Raw genomic sequence first — 14,589 nt, forward strand, 5'->3', positions numbered from 1 at the left:
CGCAGCTTCAGTTACACTGCGCATGTGTTATACCCCAAACCCCAAGACCCATGTCGGCCCGTGACCCAGCCTCCTTTCCATAGGCCTTGCTTTGTCTCACAGTCGGCCATATTGAGAAAGGGGTGTGGCTCTACATGCAGTCCACTTTAGATAATGTAACACTGTGATTGGCTTAGAGACATCCAATCAATTCAGTTTGTGCATTTGGGTGGAGTCAGATGACAGTGATCATAGATCTAGACATCCTAGAAAGGTTATGTCCATTGGAATGATTGGGGGATCTGCAGATGCAACCTTTCTTTGTTCCTATGCTGAGATACAACAATGCTAACTATAACCCGTATTTAAAAATAGTCAAAAAGGCACATTTAAAAACTACAATTGACATTCTACCTCATGCATAAAGAGGAACAGAGAAAAAATAATTATTCTATTTTTGCATTTTTCTCAGGAAGAAGTAAAAGATCCTCCAAAAAAAGTCAAGTCAAGTTCGGGTAAGTGTCAGATTTTAAATGATGCCTTCAGAGGAGGATCAGGACCCTGGTCCATCCTGTCCTCATGTCCTGAATTTGGAATTAAATCAGAAAAGAAATCTGTAAAGACTGAAATAAAAAAAGACCGTGACACCTCTAGCCTCTCTTTGCCCTTTAACATGATTAGTTAAATCTGATTGGCAAATTATTTTGCAATTATGCAGCCATGTTTACATCCAGTCTCAGCGGTACCCTAGGTAAATGTAGTTGACATGACACCCCCAAATAAAATCCAATTTCCATTTATTATTTACGTTCGGACTTTAATCAATTATGAATGACAGCTAATTAGTGGTGTGCAGGGGCCATCGCTCTCTGCACTGTCAAAGTCTGCTAAATGTACTGTATGTCATGGAGTGTGGACATTGACAAAAAACCTCTCACCACTTTACAGATTTGGGTGTCTTTTTGCTGAGGAGACTTCACTAATCATCTGTGAAAAGTGCGTGCAGAGTGTGTACGTGCACGCGCCCGCACGTGTGTGTGTGAGTGTGAACGTGGGGTGCATGTGTTTGATAATAATAAGGCAAGTGAAAATGAAGAGGAGCTAAACTGTGTAAGTCATTTCTCATTTCCTTGCTTCAGTGCCTGTCAGAAGAAAGCCCTGCATTTTGAATGATGGCTCAGACAACAAAAAGTGAACAACAAACCCTGTGGCTCTGAGGAGAGAAATGGAGGAAGGAAAAGGAAGAGAGGAAGAAGGATAGAAAGTGCGCAAACATCAATGACAAATACACAGTTTTTAAAAAATGACCAAACCAACAAACAAACAAAGCAAAATCCCAATATCAATGCCTTGATAATACCACTGAACATGCCCTGAAAGTGAAACATAATAGAGGGAAAAAAATCACCTATACAGTTGGCACTCATACAGTTTTGGAAGGACCTTTCAAGGGGCTGATTTAATGTGAGAGCATCAATCCTTTAGCGGCACAGGGCCTTGACAGCAAGTGAAAGTAATCTCTTCTTTATTAATGGGACTTTTCACTTTGGACCCGAGGCCTTTGGTATTCCATAATAGTAGTTTCATAGTACAGACCGAGGGAAAGAACAATATGAAATCAGATCAAGTGGATGTGTTGTGTATGATAAGTGGAAAGTATTCCTTTCTAAATTCAGCAGCGTCCTTCGAGAAGAAGAAAGAGAGATGAGATGTGAGAAGCCCAACTCTGAAAATAGCTTAATGTGTATTTTGATTGAATGCAAAAGGCTCGTGGCATGTGTGGAGAGGGAAAACCTCTCCTGTGATGAGTCAGAACAAAGCACAATATTTAGTTTCTTCAGTTTAAAATCAGTTTAATTTGTGTTATGTGTCAGTTTAAATAATTCATTAATCTTGCAAAAAAAAAGTGTTCAAGGGGCTCGTTCTTTATGAGATAACTGCTGTAGTGTCCCTGAACGAAGCTAACCTTAGTTCAAAGCCCGTTACTTTAACTCTTTATATCACTTTTTTCTGGTGATTTATATCACAAAATCTCACAAACATAAACTGTTGGGCAAATTACTCGTCATTACACTCTGGTGCTGGAAATACAGATTGACCTTCTTCTACCCAGATACACTGGTAAAGAAACTCAATAACAATATCAAAATATAATATATAATATAAGTAAAGCCCCTGTAAACGTGGCTTTAAATGGTAAAAAGTATTTTTTGGCCCAATGGCATCAGGTGATGGACACATAAGTTGTAGTACCGCCATTTGGCCATTACGAAAATTTGCTTCAAAGCCTGTCGCTCTTCCTGGGGACTTAACGTAAACTAAGTAAAACACGTACAGAAAACAGTGTAAGACAACTACGGAAAACATGTCACAAACGTCACTAAATATCACGTGACAATCGTCACAAAACATTGGTCTTGAACAGCAGTCTGCTGGTTAAAAGTCCTGTGTTTGTTGGACCCATCCACCTCCCCTTTTTAACTACTTTACTAGCTCTTAACGCTTAATGCCTTGCGCATTATCGTGGCATTCATGCGCCTTTTCATGCAAACGGGCTGGTTTACAGCTCGTTTCCACTGCCCCCAAATGGTAAAGAAAAAAACAGTCAATATAAGTATTTCTCTATAACATTGAATATTCATGGCTAAGTAAGCATCATCAAAGATGGAAAAACATCTTGGGGTATTTTTACACTCAATAACTCAGTTAATCTGCTTCATAAGGAGTGTGTGGGTGTTTTTCGATCAGACTTGATGGACAGTAACCAAACACCCACCAACTGTCAGCCGAGCCCCGCCCACCTCAAACCAGTGAGAAGAGCGCAGAGAAAAAACAAAACAAGAAATAGAAAAATCTTTATGTAAAAACAACTGTTCTAACTTCAACAGAAAACAATGTGTTGGAAGTCATCACTTCTAGTTAGAAACTGATTGAGAATATAAGTGTTCATGGCCTTTAATTAATGAAAACCAACTGGCTCAGCTAGGACAGCTCATTTGTTATGGAATTATGTGTTTTATCAGAGTGCAAGGTTAGTTACAAAAAGTGCATCCCAACCAATAAAAGAGAAACAGGAAATTACAGAACCACCGTAAGTGCCAACGGCACTTTGTCAGTGCTAATGATGGCTGCGATGGGGCTTGAAGCCGAGTCTTTGTAGTTGAAGGATGACCTCTCTACCATTCATAACACCACTCTATTACCTCTTGTGCAGCTCGCTGTTCAGTTTTCATGAGCCGGGGTGAATTGCAATCTGATTTGTCAAAGGAAATGGCAGGACATATTTTTTTTTTCATGTTCATTTTATGCTGGAGTCAAAATGATGATTGGTGATTAGCAACAGGCTCACTAACTCTACAATCACAGTCTGTTCTGCTTTCCTCTCATTCCAGGAAGAAGTCACACTAATCGGGCTGGTGCTCACAAAATGGTAGCTTCGTAAAAATTTACATCATCATCAGTATTATATTATAAAGCTGCAAATGCCTAACCTTAAGTGTATGCTGCATTGTGATGTGTGCAGTGAGGGCTGACAATGTCACAGCAGTAATAAAGTTATGTCTACTATTAGGCTTTTAATGGCTGTGCAGCCAGTGGTGGAAGAAGTACTCAGAATCTTTACTAAAGTAAAAGTAATAACACCACACTGAAAAAATACTCTGTAACAAGTACAAGTCCTGCGTTCGAAACTCTACTTGAGTAAAGGCACTAGATTATTACCTGCAAAATGTACTTAAAGTAGCAAAAGTAAAAGTATTCAATGTGCAAAATAGCCTCTTTCAAAGTGTTTAATTATGGAAACTTCAAGGTACTGAAAGATTCTATATATATAATAATTTGATCTGTTTTTAAAGTATTGACATTGGTTTTTTTTGCAGGTTTTCCCAATCTGTTTAGTATCGTAACTAATTGATGTCCTCCCATCTCATGCAAGCACACGTGGAGACAACGGATAAGAAGTTTTGACTAATTCAGGTAAGAGATAGAAGGAAACAACATGTTCTGAGTGAGGTGAAGAAGCTGTTTAAAGATCGCACGTCTAATTAGAGTATCATGTGCTGCTGTTAATTGCCTCTTTCCTGTTTTGTATTTAACATGCTGTAATATAACAGCTCTAGCGGCTGCATCAGAGCGTTGCTGCACCTTTGTAATCGCAGAGCCAGATAGTTTATAGGGTCCTGATTTTACATGATTGTGTACAATGACGACTATATGCAGAAAGAAGTATGTGAAAAAATAATCACCATTCATGATTAGTCTCTCTTTCCTATCCTTGCAAGTAACAGGTTTTTTTTTTGTCTGTCCTAAGAATGGACGTTGCTCACCACAGCGAAGCAGCCAGTCCCACAAGGGGAGAGGAATTACCAGGACCTTCAGTTCCACAATTGTTAACACCATTTTCAGCAGGTAACTTATCCAGAACAATTACTGCTGTGGTTCAGTTTGAAACTGGACCATTTCTTTGGCTGTAAATGGTTTCAGAAGGTGACTACTCACAAACACTGTGAAAAAACAATGATCCCCAAAAGAGGTGTTGCTACAAGAACTAGAACTGATCCAGTAATGTCAAAAGGAACATTGATTTCTAGTACCTACCCCTCAATATATATTGTTTTAAAATGCAAGACTTCCAAAATGTCTTACTCTAGAATGAAAGCTGATATGACTATACAATAGAGAGTGACATGGGAGTGGATTTTCACTCCTGTCCCATCCCAATCCCATGATAGTTATAAAAAAAAAACACGTCCTAAGTTAATTCGTATTATAACTGCATATTTATATAAAACTATAGAGATGCACCGACTTTAATTTTCTTGGACAATTTTGATTTTCTTTCTTTCTAAGAACTACAATTGACGGCATACACAAACATTTTAAGATAAATATTATTTATTCTTTAATGGAAAATTTAAAAGGGAACAATGGGCACTTTTAAAACATTGATATTATTCTGGAGGCTATAAAACATGATGGGAAAAATAGTGCAACTTGCTTGTGTAGGGGGGCGCCGGGAAACCACAAGGTGGCAGCGTCATTACGGTAAACAGTAACTGCCTGCCAGTGGCGATATTAATATAGCTAATTCCATAAATACAGTTCTAGACTTTTGTTGACCAAGTAGAGCGCGGATGGGAATAGTCTGAGATGCCTTACTGTTGTGCTGCTCCTCACTGTGGAAACTACGAGCTGCTACAAGCTAGCTGCGGCCCAAATCCTGACATGGACAGCACTTCCGTAAACTAAAACTACTGGAAGACGAAAGAAGTCAGAAAGGTATGACACTGTTTCCCTGTCTTTTAAGTGTTTCTTGTTAACATAAAAATAGATTCAGAAAGTGACAGCATGTTTATTTATAATGCAAATGTTGTTGAAATTCCATACCCGCCTGGACCTCGCTGCGTCCCGGGGCTGTTGGTCCTCACTGCGCGCTCTCTCCCTGTGGGGAGGGACGGGGGAGCATAACCCTGGACCTCCCTAGAAGGACCAAGGTCCACCCACCATAGTCACACAAACTCCTGTGGGAAACACGCATCTAGGGTACCGAAGTGGTACTCAAAAGATTTGTCCTGTGTTGGCAGGTTGAATTCATGGATCAGTGCTGTGATGTTTGTTAAGATGTGATTTCCCAAAGCTTTTTGTGTCCTTGTGAACTCCAGATGTTTATTTATTATGGAACCTTTTGTCTTTTTCTTGGAATGATCAGAGACAACTTTTCATGTAATCCGTAAATTATTTCCTCTTTTTGTGAATTTGTATCTGTTTTAGTTCAAGACTGCAGAAGAAACCAGAAGTGTGACTGATCTCTCGCCTGGCCTGGGATCTCCCTCTTCCGACCTCCACCAATCACGACTGGCTGCTCCAGGAACTGCTTTCCCACGCGGTGATCATTTTATAGATTGAATCAGTATATGTAGGAGTGAGGGGGGAAATCTATTCATGTAAGAATCATGAGTCTTATCTTCTAAGATTCTACTGTGGCTATCTGCCTCGCGTGCCCTGAATGCATCCCAGGAAGGGAGTCACACAACTTCACTTTCATTAATAGAAAATGAAATGTAACGTTGGGTCAAGCTGAATGAGGAATAATTCAACGATAACGTAATGATGAGAGAACTGGGCTGCAGAGAGAGACACGTGTCCTAACAGCAAGCGCTACGTTACATCATGTAAACAAACCGATCAGCTGTGCGCTCCAGATCATTCTGGAGACATGACCACTAAAAAGATGGGTGATTAGTACTTGCTATTTTCCGACGTTTGTACTTTTTGAACAGAAATTACGTTTAATATTGTGATTTTGCAAATTTAGTGGAAATGACTTACAATATAGCCGACAGGAAGTCGAAAACTTTCAGGTGATCTCCCTCCAGCCAGAGGTATCGTATAGATAATTCCTCATTTCAACTTGATGAATCAGCCGTTCCTCGCCCGCCAGCGCTTTCAAAGTGAGCGACAGCAATAAATAAAAACAAGGCGTCTGAGAAAAGTTCAGGTCAAAACGGCGTTGCACAATGCTGCGTCGCTCGTGGCCAGTTGGGACACAGTATCACGGACATTACGCATGTATTTTTGCTACAATTTATTTTTGAAATTGTCAAGTTACTCAGAAATAAAAATGCAGCAACCAATTTTGTTTATGTAACTGGCAGCATTTTCATTTTTTTTTATAACTTGAACTTGAACTTGTTATTCTTGAAGTCACTGAGAATTGAGAAATACTAAAAACTGTTAAGCATGAATACATTTAGCCTTCGACTTTACATTATTGCAATCAGTTGATGGAACTTTTTCAAATATTCTTTCACATACGGGTGTTTGGGGTCTCTGCCATTGTTGTTGGAGATGCAAACATGTATTGTAGCAGACGACGGCCTTGGTAGAGCGTGATGTCACTGTGTGTACAAGAATAAAAACTCAATAATCTTTATTCACTTGCGAACATAGGGTGAATCAGCCCCCCTATGTACTGAATTGGGAATCGTTTTGAATCGAGAATCAATTTTAAATAGAATCGTGAGATACCCAGAGATTCCCACCCCCTTATATAACAGTAACATGATAGACAGTCTGACCAGTTAGGATGTATATTGGAGGTTGGCTGTGTACCTCATGCCACATCGGTACCTGTGGTGTCTTTCCATTAAAGCAGTGCCTCAGTGTAAATGTTGCCTTCTGTCCTGTCAATTCTGTCTGCAGGTTCTTCACTGTGTTAGGAAAAAGCCTTAAAGAAACAGGATGTCCATCACATACCAAAACATTCAGCCTGTTGCAGTGGATTCATGTGTCTTGCAGTTGCATCTGAGAGAGGACGGTCCAGTGTCGGGACGTTGACGTCAGGATTAGGCTCATCTGTGTATCCACTCTGAGTAGACCCTGACAGAAACAGATTGTGTGTATTAATGTTATGCATTATATGTTGAATAAACAAATGTAAACAAGCACTTTGTCCTGACAGCTACTTGTTACAAAGAGATAATAGTTTGAGATGAAATAAATAAAAGGGGATGCAATTTTCTATAAATAAAAGGAATGATTGTTGAAAAATGTGAAGGTAATCATGGAGTATTATGGAAAAGACTCCGCTATGCTACGATTCTCTCCACTTCACTAGAAGTGCACATTTCCTAAAGCACTGTACAGCTGCGGTAGAAACGACCCTGTTCTTGTTTGCAAAAGGAGTTTGTGAAGAGACATTTTAATAATGCATAATTTACCTCAGGATCTGCAACAGGATTCAGGGTCTAGTCCACCTGCCACAGATGATTTGGTGTCATGTTTTGCTCCTTCCTGATGGGATGGCTGGTCCACGCCTCACTGAAGACATCCTGGCTGGCCTGGATGTGTGGCAGGAAAACATAGCAGCAGCAGAATATGTGCAGGATGTGGTGGATGTCGAGCAGGTGTTCGTCCTCGAGAGAGTGCAGGGTGCTGTAATACACACCTGACACCACATCCACCGGAGGCCTTTAATTCTGTATTTGGAAAAAAAAAGAAGACATGTTTCATAACGCACTTTAAGATCCTTTAAGGCACTGGTTCCCAACCTGAGGACTTCACTGGGGGTCGCCAGGCCTTCTTGATTTTAAGGAGCGTTTTTGTTAATATATACAGTTGGCCTTTATTTAAGTATTACATTCATTTCTGTGAGTTGTACATTTTTGCCTTAAAATGTTCATGATCATGACTAGCAAATTTCTGTACAAATTCTTCTTTATGAAATCTGTTCTTAATAACTGCTTATGGAGGTTAATAAAGGAAATCTGTATTACATAAATAAATATTATCTTAAAGCTTCCAAAATGAGGTTCAACTCATCGTTGATTGTGAACACTTTTCCCTGCGATGAAGCGGTTGATGTCCGTTCCACGAACTGAGAACATCAACTCTCACATTTTCTCCTCCGTGATCTCCTCACTGAAAAAAAAACATGAAATCATCAAGGAAATAATTATGCAGAGTTGAACTCTATGACGTTCAAGCATCAAACACACGAGGAGCTCCATTCTAAAATTATCTACATCCATTTAGGGCTGCAACTAATGATTATTTTCATTGTCGATTAATCTGATGATTATTTTCTCGATTAATCGATTAGTTGTTTGGTCTATAAAATGTCACAAAATAGTGAAAAAATGTCAATGAGTGTTTCCCAAAGCCCAAGATGACGTCCTCAAATGTCTTGTTTTGTCCGCAACTCAAAGATATTCAGTTTACTGTCATAGAGGAGTAAAGAAACCAGATAATATTCACATTTAAGAAGCTGGAATCAGAGAATTTTGGCTGTTTTTTTTCTTAAAACATTACTCAAACCGATTAATTGATTATCAAAATAGTTGGTGATTAATTTTATAGCTGATAACTAATTGATTAATCGTTGCAGCTCTACATCTATTTGCAACACTTTTAGGTACAGTGCCAAGAAATAGTAAGTGAACCTTGGATTTTTCTACATTTTTGTATAATTTAGTCAGAAAATAACGTCTGATAATCTTCAAAGTCACGATAATGGATAATAATATAATAGACAAGCTACATCTGCTTGAAAATAGTAACATTAAAAACAACTGCATGTTTTGATGTATTTATTAAATCAGGTTGGTTAAACCTTTTTTAACAGCAGCTCCTCAACCAGATGTTTCCTGCAGGTGTTGATCACATCTCCACACTGGCCGACAAAACTGATTCTTTATGTTGATCTTTCAGGAATATCTCTCTTCAGTTCATGTCACCGAATCTCAATTGATCCATTTGTACATTTCTTATATTCTCAGTTCTTATTCTTATTATTACTCATATTTCTCTACATATATTGTGTTATATATTGTAGTGTTATGTACATAATTTAAATGTCACTATTATTTATATTTTCTTACATTTCTTTATATTTGTATAAGAGCAACTGTAACGTCCCAACTTCCCTCCGTGGGTCAATAAAGTATTTCTGATTCTGATTGATTTGAAGTCAGGATTGACCTTAACTTTACTTTTCTCATGTCTAAGCAGTTGGATCTCACTGTGTTTGGCGGCATCTCCCGACTTCTATTAAGCATCAGAGGACAGACGGCTACCCTGAAACTTAAACTAGTAAAAATATGTTTTTGTTCTCTCAGTGAAAGCTGGTTGTCCATGCTTCACTTTTAGGATGATGTTAAAGCTGTTTGGCTTTATTACTCCAAACAAAGTGTCAAGCGTTTCTGCAACAAAATAGCTTTTTGTTTCAAGTTTTCACAGAACGTTGTTCCAGTAACACAACGGAGCATTCAGATCACCGACTTGAAATGTGCAATGTTTATTTATATGAAAGGAGAAACGTGCTGTCCTTCATGGTACGCTTTCATGAGCATCCTGTTCGTCCTATAGACCGGTTCAACGTAAATAAAAGAACTTGCATTGATGATAGAAGTGAAAGCTAATTGGTCGTTCCATTGCGACATCAGTGAGCAGCAGCGGAGCTATGCCTCTGCCATTTTGGACCAAAGGCCACTTCTGTATTATCAAAGAACGCCAGTAAAACGTCCGCCTACAAAGTGCCGTACAAAAATATAACAAAATGATTTCTATTCTATCGTCATATTTAATGTCTCTACTGAAATGGCCTGTTTTGAACAATACAAATATTACATTACGCATACTATTTTGTCTAATTATTTATTAAAAATGTTTGCCCGGCTACTTCCCCGAGGAGCATAAAGTGAGCGATGGACATAAATGAAAGTTAGAAAAATCCAGCACACAGATTTTGAGAGCAATCTCAAACTTTTTCATGTTAAGGACCTCCAAAATAGATTTCCAGTAGACAGCAGACCATAGATGTGTAAGACACACAGCTGACATCCTGCTAAACTAAACTAAATGATGCAGTTGTGGTGGCGAACTTTCCTGGGAAAGTGGCTGCATGTCTGCGACATTACAGGCAGCACCGTGGCTGCTAACACTCCCGGACGGGTGAACTGGGGACTCAGTTGTCTGTTGTGCTCATACACTGCAGCTGGTGCACCTCTACATGAGACGCACTAATCTTGTCGGTTAACGGTTAATAACCGGTTCACAAGGGTCGGTTATCGGTTAATTTTATTTCAAAAATAGCATCCCTAGTGTCAGTAGAGCTAATACAAGTTTCAGAGCGCACTCCATTGGGAAGGTTATGTGATGGCGACTGTTTGAACTCGTAGGTTCATGTATATATTCAGACTCTGCTCCTCTGAACCAACAACAAAGCTCTACAATATTTGCAATGAAAGAGCTGTCTCAATGTTAAAGTTCAAGTGGTTTTTAACTGATGCAGCATCTAAATTCTATGGAAACTGTAGGTCCACAATCACACTAATAATAACAACATATATTTAACTAATGTTAATAACTCACAGCTTGTTCACAGCGTCACTGAAGGAGGCCGAGTGGGCGTCAGACCGGTTGTTGTCTGCCACCTTTAGGTCCGTCATCTGCACATACAAGCACAAACAGAACAGCATATTAGTACTTTGATGATAAATCAGTTTTCCTCGCAACAAAAAGTCAAGTGACAAAGTTCTGTAGGGGACAAAACAATCAATGTCCCAAAATCATGAAAACAGAAGTCCAGTGCTGGTAAACTGCATTATGAGGAATGAGGACGGATGGACACTTGAAGGAAAGTTGTTAAAGGTTGAAAGCACAGCCTCAAAGTTACAGGGTTCTATGGAAAAGTATGGAATTTGATTTTAGTAATTATCCAGATCTGGAAGTATGTAAAAAATATATCTGTTTCCAGTCTTTTGCCCCGTTCGGTTTCCTATAATATAAAATTCAGTATTTCTAAAAATAAATTGTTCATACAAGCAGCAGAATGTTTGTCATGGCGTTTCTGGACATTTATGAGTTAGTCAACAGACCATCTTTTCTGCTTAAGGAAACCATAACTTTGAGGCTGTTCATCGTCGTTTCCATGGACACAATGAATAAACAAGGTTGTACAGATGCAGTGAAAATTGTATTATTCATTTTTCAACTAATTTCTGGTTCTTATTTATAAAAGAGACTAAAAAATATGAGGGGGACAATAACATTATATGATTTATTCAATATGTTATGGGAAAACCATACGAGTATAGGAAGTGCTGTTTAGTTTACTTCCTCTTTGGGTAGAGATGTTTGACAGTGGAATGACTTTGAACTTTCTGTGTAGGAGTGTGGACTGAACGGCCACAATGGCTTAAAGCCAGTTGTTCGAGGGCTGGCTTGACAATCCCAAATATAAAGCCTGTTGGCTAATGCCAGCTAATGCAGAAAAGCTCCCGCAGAGAGCCACGCACCGCCTGAAAAATGTGACTATGTGCCAGGCAACACAAGCACAATGATTCCAAATGGAAAAGAAAACTAGATGCAAACTGTGTGTAAAATTGTTCAATATCTCCAACATGGAGGGGGCAGCATATAGCATATAGTCAATGCTGTTACTTACCTAAAAGGCTAAGTTTAGAGTGAATAACAACTCCACTAACGTAGCAAACATTCATAACTTTAACATGTTTAATCATACATGAAAAGAGACTTACCGTCACTTCTAAAGGACTACCACATGGCTGCAGAGAGAGCTGCTACCGGACGCCATGTTGACGTTGACCTCTGACCTGTCACTTCCGGTCATGCAGACTACGTCAACGTAACGTAACAGAAGGAAACATGAGAATCACTCACATTCAGATGAAGCATTGCCAAAAAAGACAACAGAAATTAAACAAATAAAACACATGAAATAAATATATATATATATTTTTTTTAATTCACAATGTAAAATGACGTGTTTATTTTGTGTTTCATATGTAAATGGTCTTAGATTTATAGTATTTTTTGTAATCACAATAATAATTATATGGAATTAAGCTTTCATTTATCATTTTTAAAGATAATTATTCTGTTTTTTTAGAGGTTTATGACTCTATTTTAACAATTAATTTAAGATAAGATAAGATGAACCTTTATTAATCCCCGGAGGGAAATTCAGGTGTCAAAGCAGCAACATCAGCAAACAGAGCGAAACACAGGAGTTTTTGTGATTTATATGTAAATGTCTTAGATTTATGGTGTATAACTATTCTAACAATAAATATATGTTAAAAGTAAAATATTTATTGTAAATTACAGTAATAAAGGCTAATTATATAAAGATAATTACTGTTTTTTTAACAATTTATTTTTGTTATTTGACAGACAGTTCTTTTCCCCTGCTTCACCCCTGCTGCAGGAAAATTTCTGTATTTTACACAGCCTTTATTTCAAATTGTCAGCATACAAAGTAACAGAAAGAAACATGAGACTCACATTCAGACGAAGCAGTGCCAAATATAAAAAAAGACAACATAAATGAAACGAATACATCACATCAAATAAATAAAGTGGAAATAAACACGCAAGTATGACAATATATTCACTTAAAAACTTTGAAAATACTGCATTAATTATTTGTATTTATAGCTTTTTTTTTGTTTTGTGAGGAAGAAATTGTTGACACACATTGTGCCATTTACTTCATAAATACAAATAATTTAGAAATTGGAGAGAAGATATATAATATATTTTTAAATTATGTACTTATTAACTGTTTCATGGTGTTTTTGTGAATCCCTTTTTAATTTGAATTATTAATTGATTTATTAATATATATAAAATATATAAATTTCATTTGTAATTTATTTTTATATGTCTTCTTTTTATTGCCCATTAAAATGTCAAATAATGAATTAATTTGTAATTTAGTTAATTAATTCAGTGCTTTATTACTATTTATGTGACTCTTGTGGTCCTCTATATGCTGCTGGGCGCTGGCGTTGCAAAGGAACGTATAATTAACTTTCACTTTTTAGCAATATTGTTGTAGTTACTACTTTAATTAGTAAACTAGTTAGCTATGCATGCTAACGATTACAGCTGATATTAAACTATATTAACACACTAATCCATTCCTTACAATCTTGCTTGTGCTTTTGGTTTTTGTAAAGGGTCAAAATAAAAGACACCACCCCGTAACTCTTAATATGAGCAGTATTACTCTTTACTCCACTTTAGCATGTGGAGAACAGACCTGGTGTACCAATTGCTAAGTAAGGGATAATGTACAGCGAGCCGGTCATTGTTGTGACGCGGAGCCCTGAAGGGGATTCTTTCACATCAATGACCGGCTCGCTGTACATTATCCCGCTTATTACATGGCTACTTACTGAAGAAATCAATGTTTTGACACAAAAACGGTCCGCCAGAGTCCGATATCAGAACTGTGCCCATAGCAACGGTCTGTTATACATAGCAACGGTCTGTTATAAAGAAATAACAGACCGCAGAACACCGTGATTGACCAATCAGAATGGAGTATTCAACAACGCCGTGTAATAAGCTATGATTGAATCACTGTAGGGGGGATGGGTTTAGCAAATGGTCAATTATCAATGTAAAACTGTTTCTTCAGCCGGATCCATCAGCATAAAACAAAATTCAGCTCGAGCACGAATAGTCTTGATAATAATGGAGTTGCCTCAGGCATGATATGAAACTATCAACTGTCTTGTCAACGAGGCCGCCTATTACTCCCCCAAAACAGCCACCAATTAGCCGTCTGATGAGCAACAAAACAAGTTTCCAAAGTTTCTGCATCGCATTATTACTCACTAATTTCTTTTCAAAGTGTGACAATCCCCAAGTCTCATCACAATGAGGGAAAGAAAGCTCATTAATGGACCAGAGTGGTGGAGCCTCACATGAAATAACTTGCAGGGAAATGTATTCTGTAAATCCCAGAATATTAAAGTTTGCATAATCTTTTAACACATTAGCTGTCGGATTTGACACCAGCACACATGCTGGGGTGAGAGCAGCCTGGTTGTGTGTACAGGCTCACACATGGAAGACATCTCTGCCGGTGTCGGTTTGCTTAAATATTATAGTGTGGAAGAGGCTCGAAGACTTGGTCCTGTTTCTGCTCAATTGTTTGCAATTTGACATCAGTTGTTAATCAATAATGGATTTTAAAGTGTAAGCATACACAGTATTCACATATCATCCTATTCAACCAGTCATTCATCTTCATCTTCCCAGGCATCTTACTGTATAATGTATGTTTGTAGGCCAACCAGG

This window comes from Sebastes umbrosus, chromosome 21, assembly GCF_015220745.1.
Source record: "Sebastes umbrosus isolate fSebUmb1 chromosome 21, fSebUmb1.pri, whole genome shotgun sequence".
Lineage (NCBI taxonomy): Eukaryota > Metazoa > Chordata > Actinopteri > Perciformes > Sebastidae > Sebastes > Sebastes umbrosus.